The 12285-nt window shown below is 51.3% G+C and overlaps 1 protein-coding gene across 1 annotated transcript in view; it reads left to right on the forward strand.

Moving 5' to 3' along the window:
- The first annotated feature begins 628 nt into the window (after positions 1 to 628).
- Positions 629 to 12285, forward strand: part of SHPRH (SNF2 histone linker PHD RING helicase) — a 131788-nt gene continuing 120131 nt past the window's right edge. Inside the window, exon 1 of the mRNA XM_029056420.2 lies at positions 629 to 675. The gene's annotated coding sequence lies outside the window, so the exon portion shown is untranslated. The remainder of the gene's footprint in view (positions 676 to 12285) is intronic.

The raw sequence follows: 12285 nt of genomic DNA on the forward strand, positions 1-12285 counted from the left end.
GTCGGCTGTGTGACTGTGGGCAAGTCACTTCACTTCTCTGTGCCTCAGTTCCCTCATCTGTAAAATGGGGATGAAGACTGTGAGCCCCACGTGGGACCACCTGATTCCCCTATGTCTCCCCCAGCGCTTAGAACAGTGCTCGGCACCTAGTAAGCGCTTAACAAATACCAACATTATTATTATTATTATTAAGTAGGTCCAGCCCAGCTGGGCCTGGAGGGGGCAGGCGCGCGCATGCGCGGGGGCCTGGTCGCGGAGGGGGCGGGGACAAAGGGGAGAGGGGGCGGGCCGGCGCGCCGGCGCAGTCGTGGCCTCCTGACGTCATCGCCCCCTTCCAGTCCTGTTGTGGCGGAAGCGGCGCCGCGGGGGCCCCTGGGGGGGGGGGGAGGAGGGAGCGCGCCTGCGCGACGCCCGCGCGCGTCCGTGCGCCCGTCGGCCCGTCTGCGCGTGCGCTCCAGCCCTCCCGCGCGCGCGCTCCAGCCCTCCCGCGCGCGCCCGTCTGGCGTGCGCGCCCGCCCCCCCCGCGCGCGCCCGTCTGCGCGTGCGCACCGGCCCTCCCGCGCGGGTCCGTGCGCCCGTCTGCGCGTGCGCTCCAGCCCTCCCGCGCGCGCCCGCCCCCGGCCTCCCGCGCGCGCCCGTCCCCGGCCTCCCGCGCGTGCCCGCCCCGGCCTGCAGGTAGGTACAGGACCAGGGGAGATTCACCGCCTTACTGGGCCTCGTCCTCCCCCAGGCCCACGTCCTCCCTCTGTCCTGGAATGGCCTCCCTCCTCACCTCCACCAAACTCACTCTCTTCTCCCCTTCAGAGCCCTACTGAGAGCTCCCCTCCTCCAGGAGGCCTTCCCAGACTGAGCCCTCCCTCTCCCTCTCCCCCTCTTCTCCTCCCCATTGCCCCTCCTCCCTCCCTCTGCTCTTCCCCCTTCCCCTCCCCACAACACTGTGCATATTTCTTCCTCTGTTTTGTACATGATGTGTCTATAGGTCTAATTCTCTTTAGGTTGATGATAGTGATGGCCTCCTCCAGGAGGCCTTCCCAGACTGAGCCCCCTCTTTCCCTCGGCTCCTCCTCCGCTCCCCTCCTCCCTCCCTCTGTTCTTCCCCCTTCCCCTCCCCACAACGCTTGTGCATATTTATGACCCTATTTTGTTATTGATGAGTCCCTCTCTTTGATTCTCTTTATTTTGATGGTAGTGATGGCCTCCTCCAGGAGGCCTTCCCAGACTGAGCCCTGCCTTTCCTTCTGCCCCTCCTCCCCTCCCCATTCCCTTTCCTCCCTCCCTCTGCTCCTTCCCCTTCCCCTCCCCACAGCACTGTGCATATTTGTACATATTATTTATGACTATTTTGTTAATGATGTGTTTATATCTGTGATTCTATCCAGCGCTTCGCACATAGCGCTTCACACATAGCGCTTCACACATAGCGCTTAACAAATGCCATCATTACTTAGCCTGCCCTCTGCTCTACCCCCCTTCCCCTCCCCACAACACTTGTGTATATTTGTATATATTATTTATGACTCTATTTTGTTAATGATGTGTATATATCTACGATTCTATTTATCTTGATATTTATGCCAGACTACTTGTTTTGTTCTGTTTGGCTTTGCTGTCTGTCCCCCCCGTTTAGACTGTGAGCCCGTCGTTGGGCCGAGGTGGTCCCTATTTGTGGCCCAATTGTACATTCCCAGCGCTTAGTACAGTGCTCTGCACATAGTAAACACTCAATAAATACGATTGAATGAATAAATGAATGAATTCCCCCTATTCCCTCCCTCTGCTCTACCCCCCCCTCCCCACAGCACTTGTGTATATTTGTACATATTTATTACTCTATTTTGTTAATGATGTTTCTATATCTAAGATTTTATTTATTTTGATGGTTTTGATGCCTGTCTACTTATGTTTTGTTGCCTGTCTCCCCCTCCCAGGCTGTGAGCCCGTTGTTGGGCAGGGATTGTCTCTATCTGTTGCCCAATTGTACATGCCAAGCGCTTAGTAAGAATAATAATAATGATAACATTTAAGCACTTACTATGTGCCAAGCACTGTTGAAAGCGCTGGGAGGGATACAGGGTTATCAGTTTGTCCCACGTGGGGCTCACAGTCATAATCCCCATTTTACAGATGAGGTCACTTTGGCACAGAGAAGTTAAGTGACTTGCCCAAGGTCACACAGCTGACCACAATGGGCTCATAATCTAGAAGGGGAGAGATGGACATCAAAAGAAGTAGGCAGGCATTAATATAAATAAATAGAATTATAGATATATAATAATGTTGGTATTTGTTAAGCGCTTACTATGTGCAGAACACTGTTCTAAGCGCTGGGGGAGATACAGGGTCATCAGGTTGTCCCACATGAGGCTCACAGTCTTAATCCCCATTTTAAATAAAATAAATAAATGTTGGTATTTGTTAAGCACTTACTATGTGCCGAGCACTGTTCTAAGCGCTGGGGTAGACACAGGGGAATCAGGTTGTCCCACTTGGGGCTCACAGTTAATCCCCATTTGACAGATGGGGTAACTGAGGCACCGAGAAGCTAAGTGACTTGCCCAAATTCACACAGCTGACAAGTGGCGGAGCTGTTATTCGAACCCATGACCTCTGACTCCAAAGCCCGTGCTCTTTCCACTGAGCCACGCTGCTTTTACAGATGAAGGAACTGAGGCACAGAGAAGTGAAGTGATTTGCCCACAGTCACACAGCTGACAAGTGGCCGAGCTGGGATTCAAACCCATGACCTCTGACTCCCAAGCCTATGCTCTTTCCTCCCAGCCACGCTGCTTCTCTAATATACACATCATTAATAAAATAGAGTAGTAAATATGCACAAATATACACAAGTGCTATGGGGCAGGGAGGGGGGTAGAGCAGAGGGAGGGAGTGCGGGGGGATGAGGAGGGGAGGAGGAGCAGAGGAAAAGGGAGGGCCCAGCTGCATCTCTGTTCTGAAATATTTAATAATAATGTTGGTATTTGTTGTGTGGGGGGGGGGCACACCGATTCATGATAATGTTAGTATTTATATGTGTTTACTGTGATTCAATCAGCATGCTGAGCAGTCAATCAATCAATGAATTGTTTTATTGGAGTAGATGTGAGATAATTAGATCAAGCACAGTCCTGGTCCCGTGGCTTCACCTTCTGAGAGGGAGGGAGAGCAGGTTGTTGTTTTTTAATCTCCATTTTTCAGAAGAGGCAACTGAGGCACAGAGAACTTAAATGACTTGCCCACGGTCACACATTAAGTCTCAGAGCCTGGACTAGAATCTGGATCTGCTATCTCATATCGCCGTGCTCTTTCTAGTGGGTTACACTATATAGAGTGAGGGCCTTGACAGGTGTTCCCTTGAACTCGCAAAACTTTTTGGTTTCTATTTTGCTCCCCAGCAACATTTCAAGCAGTACTCCAGTGTGATCATTCATCAGTCCCTGTCGGTGATGATAATGAGAACAATTTCCTGAGGTTGCCACGTTGTCCATAGGAATAGTTGTTGGCTGGGAGGTGATGGGGAAACTCTTGAATGGAAATGTAGGGGACTTTGCAATTTCTTTAGGGACGGAAGGTGTGTAAACTCCAGCGGTTGTGTAGGTGAGAGTTTATTTGCCCAATCAATCAGTGGTATTTATTGAGTGCTTACTGTATGCATGATCCTTGCCCAGAAGGAGTTTGCAACCTAGTGAAAGAGGCAGACATTAAAATAAATTGCAGAAAGGGAAGTGGAAGAGGGTAAATAATAATAATGTTGGTATTTGTTAAGCGCTTACTATGTGCAAAGCACTGTTCTAAGCGCTGGGGGAGAGACAGGGTAAACTTAGTGGAAAGAGCCTGGGCTTGGGAGTCAGAGATTGTGGGTTCTCATCCCGGCTCCGCAACTGGTCTGCTGTGTGACCTTGGGCAAGTCACTAAACTTCTTTGGGCCTCAGTTACCTCATCTGCAAAAATGGGATTAATAATAATGTTGGTATTGTTAAGCACTTACTATGTACAGAGCACTGTTCTAAGCGCTGGGGTTGATACAGGGTAATCAGGTTGTCCCACATGGGGTTCACAGTCTTAATCCCCATTTTACAGATGAGGTAACTGAGGCACAGAGAAGTTAAGTGACTTGCCCACAGTCACACAGTTGACAAGTGGCAGAGCCAGGATTTGAACCCACATGAGCTCTGACTCCCAAGCCCGGGCTCTTTTCACTGAGCCATGCTGCTTCATATTAAAAAATGTGAGCCCCACGTGGGACAATCTGATTATCCTCTATCTACCCCAACTCTGCACATAGTAAGCACTTAACAAATACCATTATTATTATTATTATAATTAAAGATATATGCATAAGTGCTGTGGGGCGAATATCAAGTGCTTAAGAGCTACAGATCTGAGTGCATAGGTGGTACAGAGGAAAAGTGATTGGGGAAGTGAGAGCTTAATCAGGGAAGGCCTCTTGGAAGAGATGTGATTTTAGGAAAGTTCATTCATTTTCATTCATTCAATAGTATTTATTGAGCGCTTACTATGTGCAGAGCACTGTACTAAGCGCTTGGGATGAACAGGTCGGCAACAGATAGAGACAGTCCCTGCCGTTTGACGGGCTTACAGTCTAATCGGGGGAGACGGACAGACAAGAACAATGGCACTAAACAGCGTCAAGGGGAAGAACATCTCGTAAAAACAATGGCAACTAAATAGAATCAAGGCGATGTACAATTCATTAACAAAATAAATAGGGTAACGAAAATATATACAGTTGAGCGGACGAGTACAGTGCTGTGGGGATGGGAAGGGAGAGGTGGAGGAGCAGAGGGAAAAGGGGAAAATGAGGCTTTAGCTGCGGAGAGGTAAAGGGGGGATGGCAGAGGGAGTAGAGGGGGAAGAGGAGCTCAGTCTGGGAAGGCCTCTTGGAGGAGGTGATCTTTAAGTAAGGTTTTGAAGAGGGAAAGAGAATCAGTTTGGCGGAGGTGAGGAGGGAGGGCGTTCCAGGACCGCGGGAGGACGTGACCCGGGGGTCGACGGCGGGATAGGCGGGACCGAGGGACGGTGAGGAGGTGGGCGGCAGAGGAGCGGAGCGTGCGGGGTGGGCGGTAGAAAGAGAGAAGGGAGGAGAGGTAGGAAGGGGCAAGGTGATGGAGAGCCTTGAAGCCTAGAGTGAGGAGTTTTTGTTTGGAGCGGAGGTCGATAGGCAACCACTGGAGTTGTTTAAGAAGGGGAGTGACATGCCCAGATCGTTTCTGCGGGAAGATGAGCCGGGCAGCGGAGTGAAGAATAGACCGGAGCGGGGCGAGAGAGGAGGAAGGGAGGTCAGAGAGAAGGCTGACACAGTAGTCTAGCCGGGATATAACGAGAGCCCGTAATAGTAAGGTAGCCGTTTGGGTGGAGAGGAAAGGGTGGATCTTGGCGATATTGTAGAGGTGAAACCGGCAGGTCTCGGTAACGGATAGGATGTGTGGGGTGAACGAGAGGGACGAGTCAAGGATGACACCGAGATTGCGGGCCTGCGGGACGGGAAGGATGGTCGTGCCATCCACGGTGATGGAGAAGTCTGGGAGCGGACCGGGCTTGGGAGGGAAGATGAGGAGCTCAGTCTTGCTCATGTTGAGTTTTAGGTGGCGGGCCGACATCCAGGTGGAGACGTCCCGGAGGCAGGAGGAGATGCGAGCCTGAAGGGAGGGGGAGAGGACAGGGGCGGAGATGTAGATCTGCGTGTCATCTGCGTAGAGATGGTAGTCAAAGCCGTGAGAGCGGATGAGTTCACCGAGGGAGTGAGTGTAAATGGAGAACAGAAGAGGGCCAAGAACTGACCCTTGAGGAACTCCAACAGTTAAAGGATGGGAGGGGGAGGAGGCGCCAGCGTAGGAGACCGAGAATGATCGGCCAGAGAGGTAAGAGGAGAACCAGGAGAGGACAGAGTCCGTGAAGCCAAGGTGAGATAAGGTATGGAGGAGGAGGGGATGGTCGACAGTGTCAAAGGCAGCAGAGAGGTCAAGGAGGATCAGAATGGAGTAGGAGCCATTGGATTTGGCAAGAAGGAGGTCATGGGTGACCTTAGAGAGAGCAGTCTCGGTAGAGTGGAGGGGACGGAAGCCAGATTGGAGGGGGTCTAGGAGAGAATGGGAGTTAAGGAATTCTAGGCATCGATTGTAGACGACTTGTTCTAAGATTTTGGAAAGGAAGGGTAGTAGGGAGATAGGACGATAACTGGAGGGGGAAGTGGGGTCAAGAGCGGGTTTTTTTAGGATGGGGGAGACGTGGGCATGTTTGAAGGCAGAGGGGAAGGAGCCCTTGGAGATTGAGTGGTTAAAAATAGAAGTTAAGGAAGGGAGGAGGGCAGGGGCGATGGTTTTAAGAAGGTGAGAGGGAATGGGGTCCGAGGCGCAGGTGGAGGGGGTGGCACTTGCGAGGAGGGAGGAGATCTCCTCTGAGGATACTGCACGGAAGGATGGGAAAGTAGGGGAGGGGGTTGTTGGGGGGGAGGGGAGAGGCGGAGGGGTGACTTTGGGGAGCTCAGACCTGATCGTGTTGATTTTCTTGAGGAAATAGGTGGCCAGATCATTAGGGGTGAGAGATGGGGGAGGGGGAGGAACAGGGGGCCTAAGGAGAGAGTTAAAGGTCCGGAACAATCGGCGGGGGTGACGGGCATGGGTGTCGATGAGGGAGGAGAAGAAGCTTTGCCTGGCGGAGGAGAGGGCAGAGTTAAGGCAGGAAAGGATAAATTTGAAGTGTGTGAGGTCGGCTTGGTGCTTGGACTTTCGCCAGCGGCGCTCAGCAGCTCGAGCATAGGAGCGTAGGAGGCGGACGGAGGAGGTGATCCAGGGCTGTGGGTTAGTGGCGCGAGAGCGGCGGAGGGAAAGGGGGGCGAGAGAGTCGAGATGAGTAGAGAGGGTGGAGTTGAGAGCGGAGACCTGATCGTCGAGAGTGGGAAGAGAGGACAGGGCGGCAAGGTGAGGAGAGATGCTATTGGAAAGACGGATGGGATCGAGAGAGCGGAGGTCTCTGTGGGGCCGTAGCGAAGATTTGCAGGGGGAGGGAGTGTGAGAGATGAGGCAGGTGAGAAGGTTATGGTCAGAGAGAGGGATTTCAGAGTTGGTGAGTGAGGAGATAGTGCAGCGGTAGGAGATGACGAGATCGAGGGTGTGACCGAGTCGGTGAGTGGGCGCGGTATGGTGGAGGAGGAGGTCGGCAGAGTCGAGGAGGGATAGCAGGCGGGCGGTAGAGGAGTCGTCGGGTACATCCGTATGGATGTTGAAGTCTCCAAGGATCAGAGTGGGCAGAGAGAAGGAGAGGAGGAAGGTGAGAAAGGGGTCAAGGTGGTTGAAGAAGTCGGAGGTGGGACCGGGAGGGCTGTAGATGACGGCGACAAGTAACTGGAGTGGGTGGTAGAGGCGAATGATATGGGCTTCGAAGGAGGGGAAGAAGAGGGAGGGGGGAGGAGGGATAGTGCGGAAGCGGCATCGGGGCGAGAGGAGGAAGCCGACGCCTCCTCCCTTACCGGTGAGTCTGGGGGAGTGGGAGAAGGAGAGGCCTCCGCTGGAGAGAGCGGCGGCGGAGACCGTGTCTTCGGGAGAGAGCCACGTTTCCGAAAGGGCGAGGAGGAGGAGAGAGCGGGAGAGGAAAAGGTCATGGATGAAAGGTAGCTTGCCTGTAACAGAGCGGGGGTTCCAGAGGCCACACTTGAAAGTAGCTGTGGGTGCAAGGGGAGGAGGGGGGGAAGGGCGGGGGGAGGGGAGGGTTTGGATGGGAAGGAGGTGGCGGGGCCCTGGACGAGGAGAGGGGGATGAGGGGTGGCGGTGGGACAAGAGGACTGGGATGGGGCATGGGTGGGGAAGAGAGAAGGGGGGAGGGGGTGAAGAGGGGGTTTGGTGGGGGGAAGAGTAGGGGGAGGGGGAAGAGGGGTAGCGCTGGTAAAGTGGGGTTCTAGGGTGGGAGAGAGGAGGGGGGGAGGAGACAGAGGAGAGAGCGGGAAAGAGCTGAGCGAGAGAGGGGAAGGGGAAGGGGAAGGGGAGGATAGGAAGGGGCGGGAGGGGGGAGGGGGGGAGGAGGGACATGGCGAGGCCAGAGAGGTGGGTGGCAGCACTGACAACAATAAACAGTAATAAACGAAATCGGTAATATAGCAACATGATACAATATGATACAATACAGTGGTGCTAATATAGCAACATGATACAGTATGATACAATATAGTCGTGTTAATAAAAGGGGGTGATGACCAGGGTCGGGGGTAGACTCGATTAAGGGGCGACCTGATCAAATTCAAAATCTGACGACAATAAACAATAAAAAGCGAGATCGCAAATATAGCAACATGCTACAGTAAGGCACACTACAATAGTGTTAATAAGCAGGCGATGACCAGGGTCGGGGGACGAGCCGACCCTACCCGATCAGACTCCAAGTCAAGCGGCCAGCGGCCGAGAGAGTCCCAGAGCTCATGACCAAATAACCCTGTGGCGGCGGGGGGGCCCTGAGGTTGTCCGGGGTGGGTGGCGGCCGTAGGCGGCGGCTAAGGTAAGGTAACATGGTGAGAACAAGGACGTCGTCGCCCGGGGCGGGGGCGGGAGAGATGAATCACCTCAAGAGGGAAAAAGGAGTGAGGCCTTCCCAAAATGGCCGCCTCAGGCAGAGTGGGGGCTTCCTAAAATGGCCGCCTCGGGCGGAGTGGGGGAGCGGTTGGGGAGCACAATGTCCCCGGGCCCGAGTAGGGGGACACAATGTCCCCCGAGGACACAATGTCCTTGGGGCCGAGAAGGGGAGCACAATGTCCCCAGGATCGAGAAGGGGAGCGCAATGTTCCCGGGCCCGAGCGGCGGGGGGTGGGTGGACTGGAAGCTGGTGGCTGGGGGTCTGTGGGGGCGAAGATCCGTAGTGTCGGAGTTCCCGAGCGGGGGTGCGGAGATCCAGGTTGTGAAAGGCTGAGGCGGGCGTGGGTCCGGACGGTCCGAGGCTCAGCTCCCCGGTGGAGGCGGAGGAAGCGCAGATGAGTCAGCGAGCGGTAGGCGAAGGGGGGCTTGTCGGGAATCGGGGCAGGGGCCGGGTGGGCCGAGGCTGCGCCTCAGGGGAGCAGAGATCCCGAGCCCACGAGGTAATGGCTCCAAGGGTCCGGGCGATGACAAGGCTCAGCTTCCCGGGAGAGGGGGGGTGGTCTCGGCGTGGATGAGTCGGCGGTCGGCGGCCAAAAAGCCGCTAGAGTCGGCGGTCGGTGGCCAAAAGGCTGTTAAAGAGCTAGGCTGGAAACGGGGGGCAGGCAGCCCAAGGAACCACCGCCTGGGAGGAGAGCTCCAGAGTCCATGTGGTGGTCGATTCGGCTGGGAAGAGGGGGCCCGGCGGTCTGAGACTTACCCCCAGGGGAGCAGAGATCCCGAGCCCACGAGGTAATGGCTCCAAGGGTCCGGGCGATGACAAGGCTCAGTTTCCCGGGAGAGGGGGGTGGTCTCGGCGTGGATGAGTCGGAAAGTTTTGAAGGTAAAGTTCAGTAACAGATAATAATAATGATGGCATTTGTTAACCACTTATTACGTGTCAAGCACTGTTCTAAGCACTGGGTGGGGATACAAGGTAATCAGGGTGTCCCTCATGGGGATCACAGGCTTAATCCCCATTTTGTGGTGGCCTAGTTTGGAAATGTGGACTAAATTTCTTTTAGAAAAATGATCTGGGCAGCAGACTGAAGCCTGGGCACTGGCGGGGGAAAGACAGAAGGCGGGAGATACTTTATTAATCAGTGGTATTTATTGAGTGCTTACTGTGGGCAGAGCTCTGTTTTAAGTTCTTGGGAGAGTACAGTACAACAGAATTAGCAGAAATGCTCCCTGCCCATAATGAGTTTACAGTCTGGAGTCCATTGTTGGCACCAGTGAGTTTACGCACTAAATGTAAAACCTTTTAGGGAGTCCATAGTAAAAGCAAACATGTTGAAATGTTCATCCTAATACTGGTGCGAAGCCATTTGGAGAATATAAAATTGAAAAACACCGTCTCCATTTCACACATTCCGATTTCCCTCTAGGTTGAAAATCTATTTTAATCTGAGACATTTTGCACTTAGGACACAAAGTATACCTTTTAACCCATGTTCTCAATCATTAATGGACAAATGAAATGAGTTCATGAATTTGAGGGAAATGTTAACTAAGGAATTATTGACTTTAGTTGAGAAAATTCAAGGTTAACTTTTGAAGTGATACCCTTTCAAACACGAGCGCAATAATTGAAAAAAATAGTTTACCTTTTCACCCTCTCCCACTGTTCAATTTGATGAGGACTCATAGTTCTTCCTACCCTCCCGATGGTGCCACAATTTTCTCTTGCTCCTAAAAGTGCTTTTAAGCTGTCATAATGCTTAAAAAGTTCAGCGGTGGAAAATAATATAGAGCTGCAAATCTGATGCAAGGACAGTTTGAGTGATGCTATAAAACCTTATTCAGGATTAGTAAATTTTGCAGAGGTGTTGACTATCGTAGACATGACTTAGACCTGTATTTGCTTTTGTCATTTTGTAGGAATGTATTCTGATAAGATTTAATGTGATCCTGGCCTAAAAAAGGTGACATTTCTATGCAGAGAGAATTGTTGGATGTGTCTTTGTGGGTTTCTCTGTCCCTGCAGTTTGGGGAAACAAAGATCCATAGACTTTTCTTAGGCCACTGCTCCCTCCCTTAAAAAATAAACTTCCACGAAATCTGCAAGAAAATTTTATTGTTCCATTTGCCAATTTCACATCCTTTGGTATTATTAAGTAATAATGTGCAAGTTTGCTAATGATTTTCACCAAGAATTCTATTATTAAGTAATAATGTGCTAGTTTGCTAATGATTTTTACCAAGAATTCTTTAATGATTTTCAGCTTTTTTAAAAGTGAGACCTGAGTGACCTTCATCCTCACGAATGAGCTTGACAAGCTTGGTGTAGGATCTCACGATCTGATTTTGCATACTGAGGGTGCCAACACATGTGAGACTGTAAGCCAGGTGTGGGCAGGGATTGTCTGTCTCTATATTCTTGAATTGTACTTTCCAAGTGCTTAGTACAGTGCTCTGCACACAGTAAGTGCTCAATAAATACAATTGAATGAATGAATATAATAATAATGATGGCATTTTTTAAGCACTTACTATGTGCAAAGCACTGTTCTAAGCGCTGGGGGGGATACAAAGTGATCAGGTTGTCCCATGTGGGGCTCACAGTCTTAATCCCCATTTTACAGTTGAGGTAACTGAGGCACAGAGAAGTTAAGTGACTTGCCCAGTCACACAGCTGACAAGTGGTGGAGCTGGGATTAGAACCCATGACCTCTGACTTCCAAGCCCATGCTCTTTCCACTGAGCCATGCTGCTTCCCCTAATGAAACTCTAGTAATAGAAATTATATTTGGTAAGTGCCCACTGAGTTCCCCTGATGAAACTGTAAGCCCGTCAAACGGCAGGGACTGTCTCTATCTGTTGCCAACTTGTTCATCCCAAGCGCTTAGTACAGTGCTCTGCGCATAGTAAGCGCTCAATAAATACTATTGAATGAATGAGTAGAGTTCAGTGTACTGAGACTGTAATCTCCTTCTGTGAGCAGGGTTTATATCTACCAACTGTGTGGCAGGGATTGTCTCTATCTGTTGCCGAATTGTACAATCCAAGCGCTTAGTACAGAGCTCTGCACATAGTAAGCGCTCAGTAAATACTATTGAATGAATAAATATTGAAGGCTCCTATTGTTGATATTATTTGTGGCATTTAAGCTCTCACTGTGCGCCAAGGAATATACTAAAGAGCTAAGGTAGATACAAGATAATCAGGTCTGACGCAGTACTTGTTCTACACAAGGCTCACAGTCTAAGTTGGAGGCAGAACAGGTATTTCATCACCCCTAATCAATCAGTCATATTTATTGAGCACTTATTGTGTGCAGAGCACTGTATTAAGTGCTTGGGAGAGTACAATGTAAACACAGTTGGAAGAAATGATCCCTGCCCACAAGAAACTTAAAGTCTAGAGGGAGAGACCAACATTAAAATGTTACGGACGGATCTGTACATTAGTGCGGTGGAGTGGAGGATGGAGTACATTAAGCGTACAAATGCTTAAAAGCATACAAGTGCAAGAGTGCTGCAGAAGGGAGAGGAAGTCGGGAAATGAGGGCTTAGTCAGGCAAGGCCCTCTTGGAGAAGATGTGATTTTTAATAAGGTTGTGAAAGTGGGGAGAGTGATGGTCTGTCAGATATGAAGGAGGAGGGAGTTCCAGATCTGAGGCAGGATGTCGGCAAGGGATCGGCAGTGAGATACATGAAATCGAGGTACA

The sequence above is a fragment of the Ornithorhynchus anatinus genome, chromosome 2, assembly GCF_004115215.2.
Source record: "Ornithorhynchus anatinus isolate Pmale09 chromosome 2, mOrnAna1.pri.v4, whole genome shotgun sequence".
NCBI classification, from domain to species: Eukaryota; Metazoa; Chordata; class Mammalia; order Monotremata; family Ornithorhynchidae; genus Ornithorhynchus; species Ornithorhynchus anatinus.